This window comes from Drosophila tropicalis, unplaced genomic scaffold (assembly GCF_018151085.1).
Source record: "Drosophila tropicalis isolate 14030-0801.00 unplaced genomic scaffold, ASM1815108v1 contig_115, whole genome shotgun sequence".
NCBI lineage: Eukaryota > Metazoa > Arthropoda > Insecta > Diptera > Drosophilidae > Drosophila > Drosophila tropicalis.
In genome coordinates, this window is record NW_027172519.1 from 434,735 (window position 1) to 461,869 (window position 27,135).

At 36.5% G+C, this 27,135-nt stretch overlaps 1 protein-coding gene and 1 long non-coding RNA gene across 2 annotated transcripts in view; one reads left to right on the plus strand and one right to left on the minus strand.

Annotated features, from left to right (window-relative positions):
• Nucleotides 1-27,135, plus strand: part of LOC137574618 (zinc carboxypeptidase) — a 39,589-nt gene that overhangs the window by 8,061 nt on the left and 4,393 nt on the right. The window lies entirely within an intron of this gene.
• LOC137574630 (uncharacterized) overlaps nucleotides 5,052-27,135 on the minus strand; it is a 50,223-nt gene continuing 28,139 nt past the window's right edge. The window contains exon 3 of the long non-coding RNA XR_011032021.1: nucleotides 5,052-5,142. This is a non-coding gene — a long non-coding RNA (uncharacterized lncRNA). The remainder of the gene's footprint in view (nucleotides 5,143-27,135) is intronic.

Below are 27,135 nucleotides of genomic sequence, written 5' to 3' on the forward strand. Positions count from 1 at the left end.
GGAGACCTGGCCACGGTCTCCCTACCAGCTGCTGCTGATGCTTGGCTGCAGCAGAGCCGAAGCGAAAGTATGACCATGGATTGGCTTGGTCCAACTTGGTTGGGTCCAATGGCTCAGGCTTTTGGCTATTCCCAACGCGCGTCATGAAGCTGCGGCGTCTAAGCCTTTTTTGGTAGATAGGATCGGCTTGAGGAGGATCGCATATACACTCACACTCTGAATACGGAGAGAATTGCGTGCCTGGCGCTCCGCTGGTGCTGGCTACATGGGCCCAGAGAGTTATGACAGGCTTTCAGGCAAATCCTTAAATGGCAAAGCAACCAGCAGTTTATGGACTGACGACAACCGACATCCAGACAACGAAGAAGACACAACGGGCAGAGATTGTGGCAGAGGGAAATCTGGTTGCGAATGATTGGTGTTTCGTAAGAAAGTTAACTTTTCAACTCTTTGAAAGGGTTCCCGTTCTCGTTTTCCTGTGAATCTGCGTCGCCTGCGTTGCCATATACGAAAATGTCTAGACAGGTTGGTGGAGAATAAAATCACAGCAGCCCGATGCTTGAGGCCCGCAAACAGAATCAGAGAATCATTCAGCGGCCAATGCCAAGTTTGGTGAGGCCTTCTTCAATGATTGGGGACCCAATGAATGAAAGAGCAATTAGTATGCACAGATTGTGATCAGTATCAGTCGGAAGTAATGCTAATTTTTGTGTTATTTTTTCTCTTCGTTTCTTATTGCTTTCCTTTAACATTTTTACCTGTATGTTTTTGTAGCATGAAGGGTATGAAAAGGGTATGCTAGCGTTAGAGAACCCAACTAATCCATTCACATTCGGTATTGTAGGTCGAAATTTATCTACAATATATCAACTTCTAAGTCAAGTTAAGTCAGACTTAAGTAAAGAAAACGATTTTAGAGTTATTGCAAATCCTTCATTTGCAGAAAAGTAATTAAGTAGTTGAAAGTAATTTGTCCATATTCAGAAAGATCGATTTCGAATCTGTTTATACGTAAATAAGGACTTAAACAAGGACACGATCGACTCGACTTTTGACTCCGATCAAGAGTTATTTTGATTGCTTTAATTATCAAGGACTTTCATTGCAACTTTATATAATGCAATTTGGTATTTAGATTGTTAAATCTTTAAATATTAATCGGTACCTTAGAAAGTCGTTCATTTGGCGAGTCTATATGGATGTTGATGCTGCCTTTTGCTATGTATGTTGAGCTACTTTTTCTAAGTCTTTGCTTAAAATGGTCTGATGCATTGGCCCAGGAGATGTCATTAACATTTGCAAGAGAAAGAGTAAAAGAGATGGATAGAAAGAGAGCAGGATAAAGACAGAAAGATAACAAGAGAGAGAGAGGGAGAAGGAGGAGATAAAAGCAGGTGACTGAATGCAGCTGACAGATGAAGACGAAACTGGGAACGGGACATCCATTATGCAGGCAGCTTGTCTATACCATTAAGAGCGTTAACATTAGTATCCTGTAGGCAACACCTGACAACAACGACGACAACTAGGATGAGGAGGCAGTCGACCAGGACGAGGACGAGGACCATGAGGAACGTCAACAGCGACGAGGTCAACTCCAGACAAAGGCATGCAAATGCGATTTAGCCGGAGCTGCTAGAAGCAGAAGAAGCGAATAAGGCCTTGTAAAATAAGAAAACAACTTTTGCGCTAAGCAGATAAAAAAAAACACACGAAACGCATTTGCATATACTAACCATGAAGGCCCCCAAAAGAACAGAGTGTGTGTGTATGAGATAGAGAGAGAGCGAAGAACTGGGGAAACTCTCAAGAAGCGAAATCAAAAGCTTTTTAAAGGATATTTCATATAATTTCACGCAGACCGGACTTGACTCTGTTTGCTTAAGCGGCAGCCGTAAGGAAAGAAATTGGAAAGAAATCCTCCCACCCTGGCCAAGTGCTGTGTGACTTGCGACCCCACTCTAAACAGCCGTTGCTTTACCCACGTGCCAAGCGGCTTAAAAAGCAGCATCCTTGCCTCGTCCTTCGTTTGGTGAAATTTGCATGCGACTTTTAAATCAATTATTGTTAAATATTTATTTCTTGACAGTCCATTTGGGGGTTTACTTTTCTTCTTTCTATCTGGGAAGGGGAATGGGCATGTATATGGGGAGTAGGGCATATTATCCTAACATAAATTACATGATTGATTTCATTCAGGAGGGCAACAATAGAATGAAAACAACAACAACAAGCACTGTGTGGGCAGATCAACGAGGGACCAGAATCCCACCAAAACCAAGACCAAGACCAAAACCAGGAACAGAACCCGGACAAGGACCAGGACAGAGAATAAAGTAAACAAAATGCAAATGCGCTTTTCTTTATTTTATTTTTTTTTTTTTTTTTTTTTTTTTTTGGTTGGCTCCTTTGGATGGCTTGATTAAAAAGCTTAGAAATTAGCATATCATTTGTGCAAGTTCTGACAACAAAAGAAGAGCCAATATTTGGAAATATTTTCAATTGATTTTATGATGGCATGAGACGGAGGGCGGCGATACCCAAGAAGCCACACAAGGAAAGAGGCAGGAAGGTAACATTTGTGGCAGAGTGTGGAGGAAACAATTTACCACAGAATAAGGCTAAATATAGTCTAAATTAGCTGATATCGATATACAAATGCCAACTAATATCTTTCAACCGTTAGCTGAGCTACTATACAAGAGACATTTGATTGAAATTTGAAATTGTTGCAGGGTTCATATGGGTTAATATGTACTAACTATTCGTCGTGTGCAATGAATCATCATACCCAAGGGGATAGGCTTGCCGAGTAAATTTCGCCTGTCAATCTAACTCCGACACGTTGTTGGTATTAAAAAGGGAGGCATGGAGCTACCCATGGAAAACTCTGAAGACATTTCAATCTATTTAGCTTTGCTTTCGGCAAAAGAGCGATGAAAAAGGATTACCACCTGCCGTATAGCCAAATCTATGTGCAGCTCGCGAGACGATGGTAGGATGCTTACAGCAACTCATGCGAACAAGCTAAACCTACTGGACTGCACCAACTGGAGGAAATGTAAGGTTGTTCCATAAACGCTTAAACACAGTCCAGACATGGCAGCAATGAGGCCTCTGCTGCAGTTTAAAGAACAATATGCCAACTCTGGGCCGTTGCCAGACACACACATATCCTTACAGGCCTCAGGCACACGTCAACACCACGGACCACATTAGGTCTAAGTGGGACTCCAATTAGAATCCACCGGCTGCATCTAACCTATCCTATTGTTATTACAAATAGCCAAGCTTTGATTTAAGTCCCCAAAATCTGCATTTTAATAAGTATAAGAGCATAAAAGGTATTCCATCTGTTAAGGGTTTCATTTATGGCGAGTGACGAGGATTACCTTGTTGAAGAATCAGGGGACCTACATATATGATCATATAAGTTAGAATAGGTCTATGATGATGAAAATGATACTTCGATTTCATAGCTGCTATAGTTTAAGACAGTTCAAGGACACGGCATTGCTCCAAACTGGCTTTATAGTGTGCAGATCTTGGGAATTCCTCCAAAGTCAAACTACAAATGCATATAGGGCAATAGAAAGAGAGAGATCTCAACCTACATACAGTGGAGGCTCAGATCGGTAGCCACACAAGCAGATACATGTAGAAGCTGGCTTAACCGTAGTGTCCTTCCAAGACGATTACACCTGGATCCGCCAATAACTTGTTAGTAAGTAAAATGTCTGTCTGTAAATATCTTAGTTATTTTCCATAGCGCCTTAAAGTATGCACAAAACGGTGGGCTTAGGGTATTGTAGGCTTTGCCAACCTTTTTTCGCTTCATTTGGTTGCAATTCCAAACTTGTTTTAGCGTCGAAGCCTTGGTATGGCTATGACAATTATGGAGTTCTTTAGCATCTTCTGCTGATGATAAAACCTTTTTGAGTTGCCTTTGAAATAATCTTCGGTTGGAAGATTGACCTCGAGCTGGATGGAAGGGAAGATTTGACTTAAAGTAATTTGTTAGAACCATAATTAAACTAAAAATGTCAATCAAATAAATCTCTCATAACAAAAGTTCTAACTATAAAGCTCTACTAACAACAGATCGTACCAAAACCCAATACTCAAATGCATCCAGTATCTAGAACTATATTCGTAATAGTCTGAATGGAATTTGCATTAGTCCAGGAGGAAAGATAAAGTAAACAAATGTCTTGCGGTTAATACTAACTAGGAAATCGAGAAGATGCAAGATTTATATATACATATTATAGAATTTGAAGAAAAGCAAATAAGACGAAAACTTATGACAGCAACTGTAACCAATTCGTGCCCATATGGAATAGTTATTCTCTGAAGAACTTATAGGGGAAAGTTTTGTTTAGCCTCTGTAGAAATCTTGGAGCATTAACTCCCATTTTCAAAGCGATCTCCAGTGATCTGTGTGGGTTATTTGGTCGGATGACCTGGAAAATGAAGTGGTTTCTAATTTAGCTTATTATTATTTCTTTTATTATGTATTTATACCATTTTTATTTAATTTCTTTTGCTTCTTTTACTTTTCTTTAGTTCGGATTCTATACACATACATACGTACGTGTATATTGTATATAAATGTGTGTATGTATGTATTTTTACGCTCCTCTTGGGCCGTGTGTTTTGCTCACTGGCGCGTTGACATTGCCATCAAAATGCTTTGACGTGGTTTTTGATTGACAGGAAACTCATAAATAATTCATGTCATTAAATCATGTTACATTTTTTTTATATATTTTTTGTATTTTTTTTCTTTGCCTGCTCCTTCTTTTTGTGTTGCTTTATACTTTTTTCCGTCGCTTTCTGCTCTTTGGAGGAACATCTTTGAGGTCCAAAGAACGAGTGGTAACAAGTTTGGCTTCCAACCACTTGGCTGGACATTTGGGCCATCCTCATCATCATCATCATCGTCATCATGTTGGTCGTCTTGTCGGGTTTCTAGCAATTAAATGTCAAAAAATAAAAAAAAAAAAGATAAAGAAACAAAAATAAAGCTAAAACTGTTCTCTTTTCTATACCTCAATGTAACTCAATTCCAAGCTCTTCAGCAAACATTTTCTTTCCTTTTTGCTTTCATCATATTTTGTTCCTTACACTCTGTCGGCGAAACTTGAGCAAAATAAGTTTTCAATGAATATAATTATGCAAAACAGCCAAAAAAAAAAAAAAAAAAAGAAAATCAAAAAGGAAAAAAAAATTAAAGCAAAATATTCTGTCATAAAAGCAGCTTGAAAATTATTTAAATATTTCAACGCCTTCTCCTTCATTTTTCTGTCCTGTGTGTGGGTGTGGGTGGGGAGGGGTAGAAGAGCTGCTGTCCGAATATTTTATTATTGCTTGTTTTAATTCCTTGTCTCATATTTTTCCCATTTTTCCAGAGCGATTTTCTTTTTTTTTTTTTTTTTTTTGTATTTTGTCTTTTCTCAATTGTCCTTCAGCTGGAAAGTTTTTAATTCTTATCAAGGAATCGCTCCTGGTTTTAATGAAATTTTTGTTGTTGTTGCTGCTGTGTAAAAGGATTCGCATTTGCATAATTTTATGTCAGAGCCATTTTTAATTTGTGAACGATGTCCTTAAGAAAGAGAGGCGTCTTGCGTCTCTTAAAGAGAGAAAAATGCTAGCAGGATCTTTAATTGCTTTCGCTGCCCAGCCACACATAGACAGACAAAGGCACTCATACAAATCTGTAGCTCTGGGATGTATGGATGTGTAGAGAAAAGCTTGATCCTTTTGTTGTTCTGCGGCGATAATAATTACACGTCACGCTGCCATGCAATCAAAACATTATTTGTGCAAAATCACGGAACTGAACTGAAGCGGAAGTGATGAAGGACTTATTGGCTGCACGCTTCTCCGTTCCCTCATTCAGCAATGGAAAAAGTTTAAAAAATATTTCACCCCTCACCCAGAGCATACCCGTAGTCGGCCCCTTTCTGCTGACGCATTTGCATTGCACCCAAGTCTCTTGAAGTCGGTGCCTTCTTCCGTGTTAAATTCCACGCAACGCGTGCGGTCACGTGGCAGGCGACAAGCAACGACGGCGTTGGCTATTGAGGATACGCCCACTTTCATGATAGTAACACACACACACACACGCAAAGAGAGAGATTTCAACAAAACGTCGAACATCAGTCAGTTAGTCCTTGCCAATCATCAGCTACGGAAAATCGTTCAAAATTATGTAAATTGTTTTCTCTGTTTTTTTTGTTTTTCTGTCGGTGTGTTTTGTTTTATGAATGAAAAGATGGTAACCAGAATGCGAATAAGGGAAAGGAGGACGAAAATTTGCCTAAATGCTTGACAACCGACCAACAAACAGCCGCAGCAGCAACAGGAGACTGAAGTCTGACAGGAACATATGTTGCCATCATCAGCCCGTCATCAGAGTTATCACTTGTGACTCGTAACCCTTTCTCGCCTTTAATGAACGAACTTGGCTGGGTCTCTGTAGACAAGGACTAAAGGGAAATTGAATCCAAAAATGTTATTCAAGTCGACAAATTTCAACTTATTTACTTCAATGATAAATAGCACCAGATTAACTGTTTATGGACAGAGGATAAACAAGTATTTTGAACTAGCATCTAATTGGTTTGATTGGTTAACTTTGACTGATTGTTCATATTATATATAGACATTCGATCTTTTGTTACTCTTCCTAGTCAACGAAAGAGCAGCCTACAAGGTTGAACTGTGGCTATCCGGCTCATATGGCATGCTATGTTATCAAATGGTGGACCATACCGACTAAATCATAGAAACTCTGCAGTATATAGAAGCCCACATGCAAAATTTTAGCTCTTTAGCTCTTACGAACTAGGAGGATATCTCCTCGATCCACATGGACATGGCTATATGAACTCGTTTCGTCGTGCTGATCAACAATATATATACTTGATGTGGTCGGAGATGATTCCTTCCACCCCTTGCACACTACTGACTAAAATGAATATACCCTTTTTGGAAGGGTATTAGAGTCGATAAAAACATAAGTTCAATTGAAACGAAAAGTCCTTGGCCTTGTGTTTCTTCTGTCATTTTCATTTTCAATACCCCAAATCCGTTTTGGATTCATTTTAGTAACAAATAACAGCTCAAAGTCAACACATCTAACATGTTTGGTAGAAAAAGGAAAAAAAAAACAAAATTAAATGAAAAAAACACCCAAAACCCAAAAACCAATCATGTAAGTAAGAACAATAGAAAGGATTTAATTTAGTTTTCTCAAGTTCTCTCTTCTAGGACAATGCTCGAACTCAAACTAAATTGTAAACGTCTGCTCTAATCACAAAACCATCCATATCTCGACCTGTTCGTTAATGCAAATATCTGTGACGTCCTCATCAGACATGGGCGGTAAATTTTTACGGCTGACTACCGTGTTTTATCAGGATTAATGACGATAGCGTAACAATCGCCTTGTAATTGGTGAATATGTGATTTGAATGTTTTCAAAAGAGCATCTAGCTCGCTCACAACGTGCATTCAGACGATTGGCAAGTGCGCTTCCGGAATCTTCGAAATCTTCCTTGTCCATAGCACCAATTACCACTTTTGAATAAGCATAATATTTAATATCGGGCTCATACTAGAATGATAGACGCAGGAATGAATCAGATCCTGTCCTTGTGAGTCATTTGTTCTTCGTCTATTGACTGTGAAACGGCGTGATGTCGTTGTTCTGATCTTCTGACTTCATTGCGTTCAGCTCGTGTATCTTCTGGCTCTTCTTGATGCAATTGCGCTATTCTGACACGTGCATCAGTGTTTTGTTGCTGGATTTGTTCTTCTGTTCTTTCGGATCTGCTATTTCGCAAGTACCGAGCTTTACTTGTTCTGCGGGTCAAATCAGAAGAAAAAGGGTTGATCTTAGAATGGTGGAATATAGATGTTGGCCGATTCTCATAGATACCGCATAAGCATAAAAAATTTCATCAATATCGCTCAAGCCGTTTCGGAGGAGTATGGCAACGAAAACTGTGACACGAGAATTTTATAGGTATATTAGAAATATAGTTCAGAATACATATTCCTCGGTCAAACAACGCGCTAAACAACACAACAGACTGGCAACACCATAATTCATAAAAAATAGCGTTTGCTAACCCTGATATCTATCTTTAGCCCATTTTTCCGCTTTTGAACACTGTTAAGTAAATATTTACTTCAAAATCAATAAAGAGGTCGGCTTTGAATGTTTCCTGAAGAGTTACTCATATTATCTTGGCAATAGAAGTAATAGATTTGGTGTCTGGATGTTCAGTGTTTCACTTCCAACATTCAAATCGTTTCCCGTTGATTTCTACGTACTAGTTATCGATAGAAATGTCAGTGTTGCACAGTACCGAATACTCCTATTACACAGCACTGTTTTCATTTTCATCAAGTAGGCATCGAGAAATTTCTATCGAAAACTGTATAAATACGGGGACGACTCACAGGTTTTCTCATTCAGTTACTTCCTTCTGCTTGGACAACAACTGAATCAGTTTTTCCTTATTCTTTAAAAGGTTGAAAACCAGCTTTTTTAAAATGAACTTTTCCTTATTTAAAAACTTCTCGCATAACATTTTACTTATTTTTAAAAAACTCAATTTGAATAGCATCATTTTCCTTATTCATAAATTATAATTACAATGTCGCCTTTCTTAAAGCGATTGTGTTTTATTTTCCTTAATCTAATATTTCCAACCCACGTGCAACTGCAATAGGAACTAACTAGCTATAATGGAAGTGTCTTCAATGAACGAATTGTGAAGAGTGGTTGATTTGGCCATTTCGCAGCCTTAAAACATATTCACCTGTAATGTGAATATGACTTTGAATTTCTAGTAAGATCGTCATCAGCGTTGTCTCATCGCCTTACAGGGTGGCTCTTCGTTACATCGTGGCTGCCTTGCCTCTTCTAATATAAAATAGCCACTGGCTAACTGGCTAATTGAGTCACTGTCCATATATGGTGGACATTTTGAAAAATCCGACTGCAGAGATCATTGTGCCACGCCCTGCCACTTCGCCGTATTCTCACTCTTTTAGCTCCGCGTTTTATTGGGGCGGTCCAGAAAGTTAAATGTCATTTTCCTGGTGTTTTAAGCGAAAGCTTTGAAAAGCATTTACGATTGGGCACTTTAGCCTTCTCGGACAACTGTTTAAACTCATTTATGGACAAGACATACTAATGATAATAATGTTAACAAAATCTTTTAAAAGGATGAACATCTTTAAATTAAGTAGATTGAAAAGGGACAGACTCACAAATTTGTTTTTCCGATTCTCCTTTTCCCTAAACTGCTTGAAGGTAGTCGCTCAATTTCCTATGATGAGTAGAAACATGGGACAAATGCGGATATTAATAATGCCTTATGCATGGTGTTATTAACTATTTCTCAATTTGCTAAAAGGGAAGTTCCAACAGTTACTACCTGTGAATAACATCATTTTCCTTATTCATCGCCTTTTTTAAAGCGATTGTGTTTTATTTTCCTTAATCTTAAATATCCCGCCCACCTGCAACTGCAATAGGAACTAACTAGCTATAATGGAAGTGTCTTCAATGAACGAAATGTGAAGAGTGGTTGATTTGGCCATTTCGCAGCCTTAAACCATAATCACCTGTAATGTCATTTATGGACAAGACATACTAATGATAATAATGTTAACAAAATCTTTTAAAAGGATGAACATCTTTAAATTAAGTAGAGTGAAAAGGGACAGACTCACAAATTTGTTTTTCCGATTCTCCTTTTCCCTAAACTGCTTGAAGGTAGTCGCTCAATTTCCTATGATGAGTAGAAACATGGGACAAGTGCGGATATTAATAATGCCTTATGCTAACCCTTTCAACATGTCATCCGTGAAGTAGTCTGAAGTTACTGTGGCTTTGACAAACAAAAGTCTGAGCAGGACAGTTGCCTCGGCCTTTTAGAGCAGTAATTTGTTGCATGTGCTGAGCTCAGATCTCCAGCCGAGATTTCCAAGTTTAACTGACAACGAGTTCTTACAATTTGTTGTTAGAGTGTATACATAGTTGACTCCCCAAACAAATTGTTGTCCCTTGCCATATTATTAGACTCTTGCTAAAAGATTAAGTTTTTCTGTCAGTAGACAACAATTTATTATAAAAAACAAATGTCACATAGAAATTTACATGAAAATTAAATCTATGAAATCGCCATTGAAACACATTAAATTGTTGAATTGCACTGTGAAACTGAAACTCTGTTTTTTAGGTTATATCGACTACCAACATGATCAGAGTTGCCAAAACGATAAAAGTGCCCGCGTTATTCAAAAAATCAAAATTATTTTTGGGATTTTTTTTAAATTGAAGACGAGCACGAGCACCTCTATTTCAAAAATTAAATACAGTCAAAAAACTACAAAAGTCCTGGCATGAGAATTATCGGCGTAGGGGAATAAGAGACGATTTGCATTAGTTAGCAGGTATAATATAGAGGTTTCCCTTCCCTATTCCTCCTATAGACGGACGGACAGACAGACATGACTATTTGAGATCGTCTCGTCGTGCTGATCAAGAATATACGTATATACTTTATGTGGTCAGAGCACGAAAATTCTAATTTCAGATATTTTGCTGGGATTGGGATCAATTATTTATAAGGTCAAAATATGTATGCTGCTTGGCAGATTCTTTTGCAAGGACATAAGACCTTACAGTGCAAAGAGTCGCACAGGGGTCCAAATGGGGCACGAGCTCGTGGGCGAAAGGGGGTGTGGCAAAAAAGTTTAAATAAATTTGGTTTAGTTATCGTCTTATCGTCTCCTATAGTACAAGACTAGGTCGACTAGGCTATCGCTGCTGATCGAGATTACATATAGTTTATGGGATACGAAAAAAACTGAACTTATTTTAAGGTTTAAACTTATCCTGTAAGTTAAACTTATCCTAGCTCGAACAGTTAACAGTATTACGAATATGTGCAATGGACTTTTTTGGATTATATCAAATGTTCTGGAAGTCGTTTCCATTCTAACTATCGATTATATTGAAGTTTGAAGTTCATTTCTCTTGTTTTGATTTCTCCCTTTTGATACATCACATTAACATGGGGGGAGGGGGATTGAGGCTATTGACTTGGCACATTTGTTATATATTACTTCCTGTCAGCCATTACTATCTATTTCATATTTTCTCATCTTTCCCACCATTCAGCAGGACATCATCTTTATCCATCGAAAGGGCCGGGCGGCGGGTTGGGTGGGCCCATTCAGGACACACGTTCGTCGCAATAAAAGCGCAAACGTTTCAATTCCGTTGCGGCTGACAAATGCACAAAAATTGCCCCAAAAAATATATATTATATTAGAATGATAAAAAAAAAACACACACACACACACACACACGAACTTAGAAAGAAACAGAGAAACTGAATAAAAGAGACGGTAAGGGCGCGGTCGAGGAAGTAGACAAAAGTTTATCTCGATGCTGGGGCGTCGAGTGTTTTGATTTGTAACGTTTCTCACTTCATTATTATGCAATAAATAAATGGCCCATCTACATGTTCTCGAAGGGCGACACGGGCACGCACTATTTCTCTCTTTTTTCTGCCTTTTTAGGTCCACCGAGGGGTTGTTCATGCTTTTTGCTACTGTTAGTGTTGTTGTTGTTGCTGCTGCCAGCCAGCGGAAATAGAGCGAATCATAATGCCATAGTTCTCGCTGGTCAAGTCGATGGTTCCATGGTTTTGTCTGCGAAATTAATGAGGCCGAACATGACAGAGCGTACGATGGATGATTCCATATATGGTGGATTTCCAACATACATACATACATAAATATTTGAATCATAAATCTTTTTTTGGCAGTCCTTGCAGAATGCCAACCGATTGAAATACATACATCTGAAAATCATTCGAAATGTAACTGGGCTTGTCCAAGTGCCAAAGTTTGTATAGTCTTGCCAATTATTGTGTTACTCTTTCTCTAGAAAGTTTACTTTCCTAAACTGAAGTTATCATATTTACATATATGAACTGTATTATGCACACTAGATCTGGCAAACTATCTATAGTGGGTGCATTCGATATAGTCGATGATATCGATAGGCTTACTTGAGTTTAGTTAACTCTAGACAAAAATAAAAATTATAATTAATTCATTAATTCAGAGAAATCTCTAGTCACGGACAGCGACTGCAGACGGACGAAAAGATCTCTCATAGACGGACATAGTACTAAAAAATCTAATTAGGAGATTAATTCAGGTCCATTCGATTTGTAATATAAATTTCTGCATCAAGTATACATATCTTTATCACCACTGCTGATAACTTAAAGTTGTGAGAATAGTAATGGAAAATGTAAGCGGTAGAAAATCATCCAAGAATCTTCTCTTGCTATATTAAGTGGTATTTTAGTTCAACAAACTAAATATTTTTTAGGATTCGAAAATCTAAATTTCACTCTGTGGAGTCCTTTAAATCTTTTGCTAAGTCTTTAAAGTTTCGCATTGCGCATAAAAAAAGTGAAATAAAATTTACTTGATTAGAGAGTAAATGACAGCCAAAGGCAAAGTTTAGGACTTTCCTAAGGTTATAAACGGCTTATGGATTGAATTTTTCACGGATAAGACCGGATATAGAATACCTCTTAAAGTCCTTACTAAGGACTCCTTAGAATAGAATAGACTTCAACAAATTCGTCAACTACGTTTCTTTCAAAAACGACCCCAAACTTTTATTTGCTTTTATAATAAATTGTCATCAGTATATTACAGGAAGAAAAGATATGATTTCTCTTTTCAATCAAAAATTTGCCAGCTGTTATGATTGCGGAAGACGTAAGGATGTGAGTCATATAGCTAAATACTTCCTCGAGTATAATTCTCAAATTATGGTGAGCATTGGAGCTCCTAGCTAACCAATGGTAATATTTTTTAACTTACTTTAAAGGCTAATCCACTTACTTTACTTTAGGCATTGCAGAAACTAGTTTCCTTTCATTTTTTCCTTTCCTTTTTCTATCCTGTCTTCTTATAATTGGCTCCTTACCTCTGGATCCATCAGTCAATCAGCTCCTGAAATTTCGTTGGGCATGTCAACCTGAGACCCTCCATTATAGGTATCCCTTCAATGCAGAAATTAAAAGAACTCAGAAGACTGAAAAGCTTGCACTTTAATACATTAACCTGTTGACCTTTAATGAAATCTCATCTCATTTTGAACTTAAGAGATAACCCCTCGCATGAAACTCGATTGCAATATTTTTCCACAACCCAAAGCGTTTTAAATGTTAACAGATAATCCAGGTTTGCCACCTTTCAGCAAGCTTAAAGCTCAAACATTTCAACAGGCCCAGGACAACACACTGCGCCCTCAAATTAGTTTATCTTTACACCTTTCTTTATGTAAGGATATCACCATAGTCCTGGTGGGAAAATAAATATCAAAGACAATACAAAAGTTATTGAAAATCGCATAAATATTCAAAGGACACCCTAATACTCATTAAGGACTATGTCAAATTTCATTATAATCGGAGGAGATTGGTTTTTACCTTTGACTCTGCAAATAAAACGTTTTCCGCTTCGTTCACATGTAGAGTACGTTATTCCATCTAATTCGTTCACATCATTTAAGTCTACGCAATCTTCACTTTTCAATTTTTACATTGTTACGAGTCTTAAGTACGAGTCTGGTCCATGGATACGAGTCTGGTCCCTACTCGGGAGCCAGCTACGAGTCTATCATACGTGTCTCTATGTCGGGGTGTGGCATTACCATGATCCTTCAAATACGCATGGGAGATTCTTTCTTTAACCACTAGTATACCATGAAACTAATTACACAGGAGCTTCGATTTAAAGTTATAATTTGTTTATTGAATGTACTTCTGGTTCCGAGGCCAGACTAAGACTAAAACTACTCCAGAGATCGGGGACTTAAATATAACTTTTAATGAAAAGGGGTATACCACTACCCGGAACTCTTTCAACAGTTTCTGGTATTGCGTCTCGTTTTGCTGCATCATAGTTGGTCGGTGTGCAGGGCATGGAAACGCGTGTGCTAACTTATATAATACATTCATTTATCTGCTGGGGTGTCACAGAAACCTCTCATTTCCAAACGAAATGGTGGTGTCACAGATTTTTTTGGAACTTTTTTTGGACTCACTGGTACCGAATGGCAAATTAGCAGAAATGATTACCAATTTGGATGGTTGCTAAAGACAATAGGATTGCGCAATGCATAAATATATAAATCGTTATTGGATTCTACGTTTTTGTAAGTAAAAATATATAAAGCATGTTCCATAAGATCAAGAAAAAGTTGGCGAAATCGCTAAACTATTTATTATTATATCCCGCGGAATATAGTTGTTTAATTGACAATCCCATTGCTTACATTTGAAATTGTATTAAAATTGACAAAAATGTAAATTAATCTTTGGATCAACGACTACTATCTTTTTTTACGAATCTTTGAAAAGAATTGCGCGTTGGCAAAAAAAAAAATTTATTAATTTCTTTGATCATTTATCTATATTTTTGTTTTGTTTTCTCAATCAGCTTTCAAATTAACCTTTCAATCAATTAAAATCAAATTTTTTCAAAACGCAGCATAAAGTTTAACAATTCGAAGGGCCACTGTCAGTACAGAGTGGTCTACTTGGACATACAAACGTACAGGTTCCAGCAGGTTGGTAGGCGCTTTGAGAGGCAATCTTTGACAAAATTTAAGCTCTGCAGGTAAACTTTTGCATACATTTTTTCAATTTTGTTTCTTTCTGCTTTTTTTTTTGGCTATTAATTGTTTACATTTTTGCTGTGAATAGCACATGTTTTTCTGTGAATGACAAATGTCAATCGAACCGTCCATAAAGGAAAGTCTCGTTAGGATGGTGAAATAAATGGTCAAATTTGGGCACGGTAAAACCTCATGCACTATCCCACAAAGAGATAGTGGATGGTCCTCAGTGGGAATTGGGCTTTTGAAGGTGTTCAATATGAACATATCTTTTGTTGGGGTGTATCTTATCCTGCCTAAGATTGTGAGTCATCATTACAATGGTCACATGACAACTAAACACTTCTCAATTGACCTTCTAATTAAAACTCTCCTTCCTAATTAAAAGCGGCATTTCCAATGCCAATGCATCCCAGCAGTCTACGCGATTTCATAACGCTCTTCCCTATTTGTAACTTTCTCCATCTGGATTGTCAAATACCCAGATAGTATTTCCATTTGTATTTTTTTTTTTTTGTCTGGTTTAAATTTAAATTGTGATGTGGGAGAAGGTGCTTTTGGCGTGGGCTTTATCGGTCATTCCAAGGAAAAGCTTTGCCAAATTCTGCAACGCGTTTTTGTGTACGTTTCAAACAAAGCTAATTTTCAAATTACACACATTACAACACATTTTCCCCGACTAAAATTAATATAATGAGAGCTATTAACTGTCCTTCAATTGAAACGCTTTCGCCTACGCCTGGATTATTGGCTAAGAGATTCGGATGAGCTTCAAGGTGGACAAAGTGTCCAATGGACTATACAATTCATAAATCATTTAAAAAGTACTTGGCTTTTAACGGAAGGTACTGTATGCTGGTTTTTTTTTTTTTTTTTTTTTGATAAACCAAAAGTTTTTTACTCTTGAGTGCTTAATTTGAAATCAAAAAACAAAAAAGGCATTCTAAAATGTTAATATTCTGCCAATTTTCCCAATTAAAATGATAAGCCTAATTTTCGGTGGTTTTATAAATATTTTTATGATGTTAAGTTAATCTTGAGTTAAATTCTATTACATCTAACTTCTTAAATTAATCAATAAATAAATTATCATTGTGAAATGCAAAACTGAAATTGCACTTTACTTTTCCGACAGCCGGAAAATATTCCCATAAAATTTTCAATCAACTTTAAAAATTTTGTTCCCCTCTTTTAAAAACTTCTCGTAAAACATTATTTTTTAAAAATTAAATTTCCAATGTAACTTGGAGCATTGATTAAGTTGTTGTCCAAGCAGAAGGAACTGACTTAATGGAAAAACCTGTGAGTCGACCCCGTATTTATAACATTTTCGATACAAATTTCTCGATGCCTACTTGATGAAAATGAAAACAGTGCTGTGTAATAGGAGTGTTCAGTACTGTGCAACACTGACATTTCTATCGATAACTAGTAGATAGAAATCAACGGGAAAGGAATGGAATGTTGGATGAGAAACACTGAACATCCAGACACCAAATCAATTACTTCTATAGCCAAAATAATACGAGTAACTTTTCAGGAAACATTAAAAGCCGACCTCTTAATGAATTGATTTTGAAGTAATCTGGGCTGGAGCTAGATTTAAGTGTTGACAAACGGTATTTTTTATAAATTATGGTGCTGCCAGTTTGCTGCTTTGTTTAGCGCGTTGTTTGGCCGCTCTGGCAGCCAAATATTTTACTCTGAATTATAAAATTGAGGAACTATTCTGAACTGGCAACTCTGAATCATGTTGGTAGTCGATATATGTAACCTAAAAAACAGAGTTTCAGTTTCACAGTGCAATTTAACAATTTAATGTGTTTTAATAGCGATTTATAGATTTCATTTTCATGTAAATTTCTATGTCAAATTTGTTGTATTTATAATAAATTATTGTCTACTGACAGAAAAACTTAATCTTTTAGCAAGAGTCTAATAATATGGCAAGGGACAACAATTTGTTTGGGGAGTCAACTATGTATACACTCTAACAACAAATTGTAAGAACTCGTTGTCAGTTAAACTTGGAAATCTCGGCTGGAGATCTGAGCTCAGCACATGCAACAAATTACTGCTCTAAAAGGCCGAGGCAACTGTCCTGCTCAGACTTTTGTTTGTCAAAGCCACAGTAAAGACTACTTCACGGAAGGCATGTTGAAAGGGTCAGCAATAAGCATTATGAGTATCCGCACTTGTCCCATGTTTCTACTCATCATAGGAAATTGAGCGACTACCTTCAAGCAGTTTAGGGAAAAGGAGAATCGGAAAAACAAATTTGTGAGTCTGTCCCTTTTCAATCTACTTAATTTAAAGATGTTCATCCTTTTAAAAGATTTTGTTAACATTATTATCATTAGTATGTCTTGTCCATAAATGAGTTTAAACAGTTGTCCGAGAAGGCTAAAGTGCCCAATCGTAAATGCTTTTCAAAGCTTTCGCTTAAAACACCAGGAAAATGACATTTAACTTTCTGGACCGCCCCAATAAAACGCGGAGCTAAAAGAGTGAGAATACGGCGAAGTGGCAGGGCGTGGCACAATGATCTCTGCAGTCGGATTTTTCAAAATGTCCACCATATATGGACAGTGACTCAATTAGCCAGTTAGCCAGTGGCTATTTTATATTAGAAGAGGCAAGGCAGCCACGATGTAACGAAGAGCCACCCTGTAAGGCGATGAGACAACGCTGATGACGATCTTACTAGAAATTCAAAGTCATATTCACATTACAAGTGAATATGTTTTAAGGCTGCGAAATGGCCAAATCAACCACTCTTCACAATTCGTTCATTGAAGACACTTCCATTATAACTAGTTAGTTCCTATTGCAGTTGCACGTGGGTTGGAAATATTAGATTAAGGAAAATAAAACACAATCGCTTTAAGAAAGGCGACATTGTAATTATAATTTATGAATAAGGAAAATTATGCTATTCAAATTGATTTTTTTAAAAATAAGTAAAATGTTATGCGAGAAGTTTTTAAATAAGGAAAAGTTCATTTTAAAAAAGCGTATTTTAAACTTTTTAAGAATGAGGAAAAACTGATTCAGTTGTTGTCCAAGCAGAAGGAAGTAACTGAATGAGAAAAAATGTGAGTCGTCCCCGTATTTATACAGTTTTCGATAGAAATTTCTCGATGCCTACTTGATGAAAATGAAAACAGTGCTGTGTAATAGGACTACTCACTACTGTGCAACACTGACATTTCTATCGATAACGATACCGATAATCGATTGGGTTTGTATCAACAGGGACGGACTTACAACAAATGTCGCCTTGGTCAGCAAAACGCATATCGAAACATTTAAAAAATTTTCAATTAACAAGTCTGACAAAAAACAACAAGGAGACATGTATTACTTTGTTATTTTTCAAACGTTTCAATTAAACATTTTGTAGTTTAATATTATAATGAACAAAAGTAACTGCATATTTTGTCACTGTACTTTTTTCGTAGTTTTTACGTTACTTTTGCTTTAAAATTGCATTTAAAAAATTTCAGTGCTCAGAAATTTATTGCTGCAGCTCATGTCACCGTAATGCCGTAATTGAAAATCACATTTACCCTGAGATTTGTCTGCCAACACACACTTTCGCTTTTAGACCTAACACCTCGGAAAAAGCGAAAAACCGTGACGAGCGTCCAAAAAGAATCCACGAATTTCGTCAACTCATCTGTCGGGATATAGGGTGAATTCCGAATCCAGAACAATGGAGCTAAGCAAGCAGCATAAAGTTTAACAATTCGAAGGGCCACTGTCAGTACAGAGTGGTCTACTTGGACATACAAACGTACAGGTTCCAGCAGGTTGGTAGGCGCTTTGAGAGGCAATCTTTGACAAAATTTAAGCTCTGCAGGTAAACTTTTGCATACATTTTTTCAATTTTGTTTCTTTCTTTTTTTTTTTTTTGGCTATTAATTGTTTACATTTTTGCTGTGAATAGCACATGTTTTTCTGTGAATGACAAATGTCAATCGAACCGTCCATAAAGGAAAGTCTCGTTAGGATGGTGAAATAAATGGTCAAATTTGGGCACGGTAAAACCTCATGCACTATCCCACAAAGAGATAGTGGATGGTCCTCAGTGGGAATTGGGCTTTTGAAGGTGTTCAATATGAACATATCTTTTGTTGGGGTGTATCTTATCCTGCCTAAGATTGTGAGTCATCATTACAATGGTCACATGACAACTAAACACTTCTCAATTGACCTTCTAATTAAAACTCTCCTTCCTAATTAAAAGCGGCATTTCCAATGCCAATGCATCCCAGCAGTCTACGCGATTTCATAACGCTCTTCCCTATTTGTAACTTTCTCCATCTGGATTGTCAAATACCCAGATAGTATTTCCATTTGTATTTTTTTTTTGTCTGGTTTAAATTTAAATTGTGATGTGGGAGAAGGTGCTTTTGGCGTGGGCTTTATCGGTCATTCCAAGGAAAAGCTTTGCCAAATTCTGCAACGCGTTTTTGTGTACGTTTCAAACAAAGCTAATTTTCAAATTACACACATTACAACACATTTTCCCCGACTAAAATTAATATAATGAGAGCTATTAACTGTCCTTCAATTGAAACGCTTTCGCCTACGCCTGGATTATTGGCTAAGAGATTCGGATGAGCTTCAAGGTGGACAAAGTGTCCAATGGACTATACAATTCATAAATCATTTAAAAAGTACTTGGCTTTTAACGGAAGGTACTGTATGCTGGTTTTTTTTTTTTTTTTTTTTTTTTTTGATAAACCAAAAGTTTCTTACTCTTGAGTGCTTAATTTGAAATCAAAAAAACAAAAAAGGCATTCTAAAATGTTAATATTCTGCCAATTTTCCCAATTAAAATGATAAGCCTAATTTTCGGTGGTTTTATAAATATTTTTATGATGTTAAGTTAATCTTGAGTTAGATTCTATTACATCTAACTTCTTAAATTAATCAATAAATAAATTATCATTGTGAAATGCAAAACTGAAATTGCACTTTACTTTTCCGACAGCCGGAAAATATTCCCATAAAATTTTCAATCAACTTTAAAAATTTTGTTCCCCTCTTTTAAAAACTTCTCGTAAAACATTATTTTTTAAAAATTAAATTTCCAATGTAACTTGGAGCATTGATTAAGTTGTTGTCCAAGCAGAAGGAACTGACTTAATGGAAAAACCTGTGAGTCGACCCCGTATTTATAACATTTTCGATACAAATTTCTCAATGCCTACTTGATGAAAATGAAAACAGTGCTGTGTAATAGGAGTGTTCAGTACTGTGCAACACTGACATTTCTATCGATAACTAGTAGATAGAAATCAACGGGAAAGGAATGGAATGTTGGATGAGAAACACTGAACATCCAGACACCAAATCAATTACTTCTATAGCCAAAATAATACGAGTAACTTTTCAGGAAACATTAAAAGCCGACCTCTTAATGAATTGATTTTGAAGTAATCTGGGCTGGAGCTAGATTTAAGTGTTGACAAACGGTATTTTTTATAAATTATGGTGCTGCCAGTTTGCTGCTTTGTTTAGCGCGTTGTTTGGCCGCTCTGGCAGCCAAATATTTTACTCTGAATTATAAAATTGAGGAACTATTCTGAACTGGCAACTCTGATCATGTTGGTAGTCGATATATGTAACCTAAAAAACAGAGTTTCAGTTTCACAGTGCAATTTAACAATTTAATGTGTTTTAATAGCGATTTATAGATTTCATTTTCATGTAAATTTCTATGTCAAATTTGTTGTATTTATAATAAATTATTGTCTACTGACAGAAAAACTTAATCTTTTAGCAAGAGTCTAATAATATGGCAAGGGACAACAATTTGTTTGGGGAGTCAACTATGTATACACTCTAACAACAAATTGTAAGAACTCGTTGTCAGTTAAACTTGGAAATCTCGGCTGGAGATCTGAGCTCAGCACATGCAACAAATTACTGCTCTAAAAGGCCGAGGCAACTGTCCTGCTCAGACTTTTGTTTGCCAAAGCCACAGTAAAGACTACTTCACGGAAGGCATGTTGAAAGGGTCAGCAATAAGCATTATGAGTATCCGCACTTGTCCCATGTTTCTACTCATCATAGGAAATTGAGCGACTACCTTCAAGCAGTTTAGGGAAAAGGAGAATCGGAAAAACAAATTTGTGAGTCTGTCCCTTTTCAATCTACTTAATTTAAAGATGTTCATCCTTTTAAAAGATTTTGTTAACATTATTATCATTAGTATGTCTTGTCCATAAATGAGTTTAAACAGTTGTCCGAGAAGGCTAAAGTGCCCAATCGTAAATGCTTTTCAAAGCTTTCGCTTAAAACACCAGGAAAATGACATTTAACTTTCTGGACCGCCCCAATAAAACGCGGAGCTAAAAGAGTGAGAATACGGCGAAGTGGCAGGGCGTGGCACAATGATCTCTGCAGTCGGATTTTTCAAAATGTCCACCATATATGGACAGTGACTCAATTAGCCAGTTAGCCAGTGGCTATTTTATATTAGAAGAGGCAAGGCAGCCACGATGTAACGAAGAGCCACCCTGTAAGGCGATGAGACAACGCTGATGACGATCTTACTAGAAATTCAAAGTCATATTCACATTACAAGTGAATATGTTTTAAGGCTGCGAAATGGCCAAATCAACCACTCTTCACAATTCGTTCATTGAAGACACTTCCATTATAACTAGTTAGTTCCTATTGCAGTTGCACGTGGGTTGGAAATATTAGATTAAGGAAAATAAAACACAATCGCTTTAAGAAAGGCGACATTGTAATTATAATTTATGAATAAGGAAAATTATGCTATTCAAATTGATTTTTTAAAAATAAGTAAAATGTTATGCGAGAAGTTTTTAAATAAGGAAAAGTTCATTTTAAAAAAGCGTATTTTAAACTTTTTAAGAATGAGGAAAAACTGATTCAGTTGTTGTCCAAGCAGAAGGAAGTAACTGAATGAGAAAAAATGTGAGTCGTCCCCGTATTTATACAGTTTTCGATAGAAATTTCTCGATGCCTACTTGATGAAAATGAAAACAGTGCTGTGTAATAGGACTACTCTGTGCAACACTGACATTTCTATCGATAACGATACCGATAATCGATTGGGTTTGTAGCAACAGGGACGGACTTACAACAAATGTCGCCTTGGTCAGCAAAACGCATATCGAAACATTTAAAAAATTTTCAATTAACAAGTCTGACAAAAAACAACAAGGAGACATGTATTACTTTGTTATTTTTCAAACGTTTCAATTAAACATTTTGTAGTTTAATATTATAATGAACAAAAGTAACTGCATATTTTGTCACTGTAATTTTTTCGTAGTTTTTACGTTACTTTTGCTTTAAAATTGCATTTAAAAAATTTCAGTGCTCAGAAATTTATTGCTGCAGCTCATGTCACCGTAATGCCGTAATTGAAAATCACATTTACCCTGAGATTTGTCTGCCAACACACACTTTCGCTTTTAGACCTAACACCTCGGAAAAAGCGAAAAACCGTGACGAGCGTCCAAAAGAATCCACGAATTTCGTCAACTCATCTGTCGGGATATAGGGTGAATTCCGAATCCAGAACAATGGAGCTAAGCAAGCAGCATAAAGTTTAACAATTCGAAGGGCCACTGTCAGTACAGAGTGGTCTACTTGGACATACAAACGTACAGGTTCCAGCAGGTTGGTAGGCGCTTTGAGAGGCAATCTTTGACAAAATTTAAGCTCTGCAGGTAAACTTTTGCATACATTTTTTCAATTTTGTTTCTTTCTGCTTTTTTTTTTTTTGGCTATTAATTGTTTACATTTTTGCTGTGAATAGCACATGTTTTTCTGTGAATGACAAATGTCAATCGAACCGTCCATAAAGGAAAGTCTCGTTAGGATGGTGAAATAAATGGTCAAATTTGGGCACGGTAAAACCTCATGCACTATCCCACAAAGAGATAGTGGATGGTCCTCAGTGGGAATTGGGCTTTTGAAGGTGTTCAATATGAACATATCTTTTGTTGGGGTGTATCTTATCCTGCCTAAGATTGTGAGTCATCATTACAATGGTCACATGACAACTAAACACTTCTCAATTGACCTTCTAATTAAAACTCTCCTTCCTAATTAAAAGCGGCATTTCCAATGCCAATGCATCCCAGCAGTCTACGCGATTTCATAACGCTCTTCCCTATTTGTAACTTTCTCCATCTGGATTGTCAAATACCCAGATAGTATTTCCATTTGTATTTTTTTTTTTTTGTCTGGTTTAAATTTAAATTGTGATGTGGGAGAAGGTGCTTTTGGCGTGGGCTTTATCGGTCATTCCAAGGAAAAGCTTTGCCAAATTCTGCAACGCGTTTTTGTGTACGTTTCAAACAAAGCTAATTTTCAAATTACACACATTACAACACATTTTCCCCGACTAAAATTAATATAATGAGAGCTATTAACTGTCCTTCAATTGAAACGCTTTCGCCTACGCCTGGATTATTGGCTAAGAGATTCGGATGAGCTTCAAGGTGGACAAAGTGTCCAATGGACTATACAATTCATAAATCATTTAAAAAGTACTTGGCTTTTAACGGAAGGTACTGTATGCTGGTTTTTTTTTTTTTTTTTTTTTTTTTTGATAAACCAAAAGTTTTTTACTCTTGAGTGCTTAATTTGAAATCAAAAAAACAAAAAAGGCATTCTAAAATGTTAATATTCTGCCAATTTTCCCAATTAAAATGATAAGCCTAATTTTCGGTGGTTTTATAAATATTTTTATGATGTTAAGTTAATCTTGAGTTAGATTCTATTACATCTAACTTCTTAAATTAATCAATAAATAAATTATCATTGTGAAATGCAAAACTGAAATTGCACTTTACTTTTCCGACAGCCGGAAAATATTCCCATAAAATTTTCAATCAACTTTAAAAATTTTGTTCCCCTCTTTTAAAAACTTCTCGTAAAACATTATTTTTTAAAAATTAAATTTCCAATGTAACTTGGAGCATTGATTAAGTTGTTGTCCAAGCAGAAGGAACTGACTTAATGGAAAAACCCACAGGGGTCGACCCCGTATTTATAACATTTTCGATACAAATTTCTCGATGCCTACTTGATGAAAATGAAAACAGTGCTGTGTAATAGGAGTGTTCAGTACTGTGCAACACTGACATTTCTATCGATAACTAGTAGATAGAAATCAACGGGAAAGGAATGGAATGTTGGATGAGAAACACTGAACATCCAGACACCAAATCAATTACTTCTATAGCCAAAATAATACGAGTAACTTTTCAGGAAACATTAAAAGCCGACCTCTTAATGAATTGATTTTGAAGTAATCTGGGCTGGAGCTAGATTTAAGTGTTGACAAACGGTATTTTTTATAAATTATGGTGCTGCCAGTTTGCTGCTTTGTTTAGCGCGTTGTTTGGCCGCTCTGGCAGCCAAATATTTTACTCTGAATTATAAAATTGAGGAACTATTCTGAACTGGCAACTCTGAATCATGTTGGTAGTCGATATATGTAACCTAAAAAACAGAGTTTCAGTTTCACAGTGCAATTTAACAATTTAATGTGTTTTAATAGCGATTTATAGATTTCATTTTCATGTAAATTTCTATGTCAAATTTGTTGTATTTATAATAAATTATTGTCTACTGACAGAAAAACTTAATCTTTTAGCAAGAGTCTAATAATATGGCAAGGGACAACAATTTGTTTGGGGGAGTCAACTATGTATACACTCTAACAACAAATTATAAGAACTCGTTGTCAGTTAAACTTGGAAATCTCGGCTGGAGATCTGAGCTCAGCACATGCAACAAATTACTGCTCTAAAAGGCCGAGGCAACTGTCCTGCTCAGACTTTTGTTTGTCAAAGCCACAGTAAAGACTACTTCACGGAAGGCATGTTGAAAGGGTCAGCAATAAGCATTATGAGTATCCGCACTTGTCCCATGTTTCTACTCATCATAGGAAATTGAGCGACTACCTTCAAGCAGTTTAGGGAAAAGGAGAATCGGAAAAACAAATTTGTGAGTCTGTCCCTTTTCAATCTACTTAATTTAAAGATGTTCATCCTTTTAAAAGATTTTGGTAACATTATTATCATTAGTATGTCTTGTCCATAAATGAGTTTAAACAGTTTTCCGAGAAGGCTAAAGTGCCCAATCGTAAATGCGTGAGACTTTTCAAAGCTTTCGCTTAAAACACCAGGAAAATGACATTTAACTTTCTGGACCGCCCCAATAAAACGCGGAGCTAAAAGAGTGAGAATACGGCGAAGTGGCAGGGCGTGGCACAATGATCTCTGCAGTCTGATTTTTCAAAATGTCCACCATATATGGACAGTGACTCAATTAGCCAGTTAGCCAGTGGCTATTTTATATTAGAAGAGGCAAGGCAGCCACGATGTAACGAAGAGCCACCCTGTAAGGCGATGAGACAACGCTGATGACGATCTTACTAGAAATTCAAAGTCATATTCACATTACAAGTGAATATGTTTTAAGGCTGCGAAATGGCCAAATCAACCACTCTTCACAATTCGTTCATTGAAGACACTTCCATTATAACTAGTTAGTTCCTATTGCAGTTGCACGTGGGTTGGAAATATTAGATTAAGGAAAATAAAACACAATCGCTTTAAGAAAGGCGACATTGTAATTATAATTTATGAATAAGGAAAATTATGCTATTCAAATTGATTTTTTAAAAATAAGTAAAATGTTATGCGAGAAGTTTTTAAATAAGGAAAAGTTCATTTTAAAAAAGCGTATTTTAAACTTTTTAAGAATGAGGAAAAACTGATTCAGTTGTTGTCCAAGCAGAAGGAAGTAACTGAATGAGAAAAAAATGTGAGTCGTCCCCGTATTTATACAGTTTTCGATAGAAATTTCTCGATGCCTACTTGATGAAAATGAAAACAGTGCTGTGTAATAGGACTACTCTGTGCAACACTGACATTTCTATCGATAACGATACCGATAATCGATTGGGTTTGTAGCAACAGGGACGGACTTACAACAAATGTCGCCTTGGTCAGCAAAACGCATATCGAAACATTTAAAAAATTTTCAATTAACAAGTCTGACAAAAAACAACAAGGAGACATGTATTACTTTGTTATTTTTCAAACGTTTCAATTAAACATTTTGTAGTTTAATATTATAATGAACAAAAGTAACTGCATATTTTGTCACTGTAATTTTTTCGTAGTTTTTACGTTACTTTTGCTTTAAAATTGCATTTAAAAAATTTCAGTGCTCAGAAATTTATTGCTGCAGCTCATGTCACCGTAATGCCGTAATTGAAAATCACATTTACCCTGAGATTTGTCTGCCAACACACACTTTCGCTTTTAGACCTAACACCTCGGAAAAAGCGAAAAACCGTGACGAGCGTCCAAAAGAATCCACGAATTTCGTCAACTCATCTGTCGGGATATAGGGTGAATTCCGAATCCAGAACAATGGAGCTAAGCAAGCAGCATAAAGTTTAACAATTCGAAGGGCCACTGTCAGTACAGAGTGGTCTACTTGGACATACAAACGTACAGGTTCCAGCAGGTTGGTAGGCGCTTTGAGAGGCAATCTTTGACAAAATTTAAGCTCTGCAGGTAAACTTTTGCATACATTTTTTCAATTTTGTTTCTTTCTGCTTTTTTTTTTTTTTTGGCTATTAATTGTTTACATTTTTGCTGTGAATAGCACATGTTTTTCTGTGAATGACAAATGTCAATCGAACCGTCCATAAAGGAAAGTCTCGTTAGGATGGTGAAATAAATGGTCAAATTTGGGCACGGTAAAACCTCATGCACTATCCCACAAAGAGATAGTGGATGGTCCTCAGTGGGAATTGGGCTTTTGAAGGTGTTCAATATGAACATATCTTTTGTTGGGGTGTATCTTATCCTGCCTAAGATTGTGAGTCATCATTACAATGGTCACATGACAACTAAACACTTCTCAATTGACCTTCTAATTAAAACTCTCCTTCCTAATTAAAAGCGGCATTTCCAATGCCAATGCATCCCAGCAGTCTACGCGATTTCATAACGCTCTTCCCTATTTGTAACTTTCTCCATCTGGATTGTCAAATACCCAGATAGTATTTCCATTTGTATTTTTTTTTTTTGTCTGGTTTAAATTTAAATTGTGATGTGGGAGAAGGTGCTTTTGGCGTGGGCTTTATCGGTCATTCCAAGGAAAAGCTTTGCCAAATTCTGCAACGCGTTTTTGTGTACGTTTCAAACAAAGCTAATTTTCAAATTACACACATTACAACACATTTTCCCCGACTAAAATTAATATAATGAGAGCTATTAACTGTCCTTCAATTGAAACGCTTTCGCCTACGCCTGGATTATTGGCTAAGAGATTCGGATGAGCTTCAAGGTGGACAAAGTGTCCAATGGACTATACAA